The sequence below is a fragment of the Chelonoidis abingdonii genome, chromosome 11 (genome assembly GCF_003597395.2).
Source record: "Chelonoidis abingdonii isolate Lonesome George chromosome 11, CheloAbing_2.0, whole genome shotgun sequence".
Classification (NCBI taxonomy): domain Eukaryota; kingdom Metazoa; phylum Chordata; order Testudines; family Testudinidae; genus Chelonoidis; species Chelonoidis abingdonii.
In genome coordinates, this window is record NC_133779.1 from 44656385 (window position 1) to 44659112 (window position 2728).

Genomic DNA, 2728 nt, shown 5'->3' on the forward strand with positions numbered 1-2728 from the left:
GATTGGTCCTGCTTTGAGCAGGGGGTTGGACTAGATGACCTTCTGAGGTCCCGACCCCCAGATTGAGAACCCCTGTTCTAAACCTTGAATGCTACAGACCTAACCATACTTAAATTCTTACTATGATTATTGCCTTGATGGACAGAAAGTTCATGTTAGGGCAACAAGGCTAATTTTGTGGACAAAGGGTGGGGCGTGTCTTAGACAGTTTCAGAGAAACCTTGGGTACTTAGTAGTGAGGTAATAAGCCTTTTAAGGAGTTAAATAGTCTCATCTCTTTTCGAAAGATTTTCTGAGAGCAAATGAGATTAAGGCACATTACCAGAATCCTGCAAAGTTATTTTTCTCCACACATCTGTGGAGGATTGACACTTGAAACTAATGAAACAAAACAAAACAAAGGCATGTGTTAGCACCACCCACTTTGGGGCCAGTGGGGGGAATAGCCAGTGTTTCAGATGAATGAGAGGAAACCCATGTATTTAAAAAAACTTCCTCTTTATTGAAGGACTTCAACCACAGATTTTGAACAGACTTCCTAGAACTTCAAAAATTATTCAAAAATACAGGTTCAAAAATACATATCAAACAGTGTTAAAGCAGATGCCAAGCAAGTGGATATAGTGTCCACCAGGAATAAAGTCCAACATACCCCCTGGAGTAAAAGGTACAAGCAGCAACTATCACGTGCCAAACAATGTTAAAATATTTATGGTTCAACTGTTGAAGTCTAGATTTTGCAGTTAAAAATCTCTCTGCTCAAGTAGAACTCAGGAGAGCATTGACACACTCAGTGGGTAAGAATCATTGGGTTCTATACAACAGGATTTTCATATGTAAAGGCCAGACTCTAGTTTTGAGCCAAGTCATTTTCTACTAGCCACTATTGTCATGATGATGGGATTTGCTTGAAGTTAAATCGCCAGGAGTTTTAATGTATTGAAATATGTGTCAGATATTTTAAAACAGGAGACAAAACCCCCAAAGGTGCATGTATCTAAGAAAAGAGAGGGGGAGGTTCTATACACAGGTCAGACGTAACAGGTTCATTTTTCTGGCTTCTTTGGCAGTGGCCGTCGGAACAGCAGTATGTGAGGTTCTGAGAGAAGATGGAGAGCAGAGCATTAGGACAATCTGCAGGTTAAAATGCAAAGTGTTCTGTTCACTTATTCCCTAGTCTGCAATGTTTAGAGATGGAATAAAACCACAGACCCAGAGCCCTGTAAATTGATACTGACAGTCTGATCTAATTTGCCAGAAGCCCCTTTAGCCAGGTGTGTCATTATATAGTCACATTATAGATTACATCTCCCCCATGAGCCAGTCAACAGCCCCAGAGGTCAAATGTGCTCAAGCTTACAGACAAAGGGAATCCCAGTTGGTTGACAATAGGACAACATCCCATCTTGCTACAAAGATCACTTCTACAATACCCTGTCCCTCTGTGCCTCACTTGGCATACTGAACACTCAGCCTCAATTCTTTCCCCAGGCCAGTTGGGTGACAGCTCTACTGTAAACAGCAGCCCCACTAGCATGCAGCAGGGTTTATATCCAATTAAAGGGGGGCAGGGATTCTCCTAGGAAGGAACTGCAATAGCAGGAATCTCTAAATTCTGATTTTGAAGTGGGTGCTGTCTCTTTCTGCAAAGCTCATCACCATTAGTGACAGAAGGATCGGCCTGTTGCAGACTTTTAGCATTGCAGGAAATTGGGATGTTCCTGCTGTTGAGTCAGTAAACCAGCGGGGGGCCAAATTCCACTCTCCTTACTTATATTGAACTCCCACTGAAGTAATTATGATTACACATGTGAACGCAGCACAAAACCTGCCCCATATCCGGTACCCAATATGATTTTGGCTTCCAGCCATCGCCAAGTGTGCCAAAACCCATCAAATCCAGCATCACGAAGTCTTGGTTTTTGTTCTAACTGGAATGAATATAACTTTAATCAAGATCCCAGGCTAGTAAAGTAGCCCATAGGCTTAGTGACATGAATCATGGCCAACTAACCTGGTTCGTGGATCATATAATGGACCCAGCCTTGGCTCTGTTGAACTCCTAAGTTCCTCCATTCTGATTCAGACATCAGGTGTGTTTTAGGGACCAGTTTGGCTATATCCTTTGGTAACATCACATGCCTGCAAGCAGGAGGAAGAATACAACATGACAACTCTGAAGGCAGATACTTTCCCCAGTTACCCAACAGCACTTTAATGGCTTGTTCTCCCAGGAGCCCCAACTCTCTCTTTTTCCCCTTCCCCCAGGGGCACAGATTCCCAGGCCAGAAGGGATGTAGGCAGGCAAGCTGATTTTCAGTGGCCCTCACACTGCCTGGGTCCTGGCTACTGCTCCGGGGGGCAGGCTCTGCGTTTCAATTTAATTTTAAATAAAGGTTCTCAGACATTTTAAAATGTCTGCGTCTGACGAAGTGGGTATTCACCCAGGAAAGCTCACGCTCCAAAACGTCTGTTAGTCTATAAGGTGCCACAGGATTCTCTGCTGCTTTCACAGATCCAGACTAACACGGCTCCCCCCCTGATATTTAAAAAGGTTATTTACTTTGCATACAACAATAGTTCAGTTCTAGCTGACAGAGCTACAGAAAGAGACCGTCTAAAAACGGTGACGTGCGATGGCCAGAACCTTAGATGCCGGTGAGACAGTGAAGACTGGGCCCCCCAGGGCCACGGGCCCCGGCCCGACCCCCCGGAGAACGGGGGGGGG